The following is a 223-nucleotide window of genomic DNA, read 5'->3' on the forward strand; positions in this document are numbered from 1 at the left end:
AACACTTTTTTATACTTTTCTGGAGGGTCATTCGTGAAACATGAAGCAGGTATTTCATTGTTCACTTGTCTGGTGTAATTGTCGTCATGCGCCCTCAGAGGAAAGGCGCAGCCTGCAGGGCCCTTTTCGTGTGAGCTTGTGGTACATGCTTGCGGTCTTTTGTGCTTGTAGATTGTATGTTTGCTTATGTTTATTTGTTTGCTTATCTGTATGGAGGGAGGAT

Source organism: Penaeus monodon, chromosome 20 (genome assembly GCF_015228065.2).
Source record: "Penaeus monodon isolate SGIC_2016 chromosome 20, NSTDA_Pmon_1, whole genome shotgun sequence".
Taxonomy (NCBI): Eukaryota; Metazoa; Arthropoda; class Malacostraca; order Decapoda; family Penaeidae; genus Penaeus; species Penaeus monodon.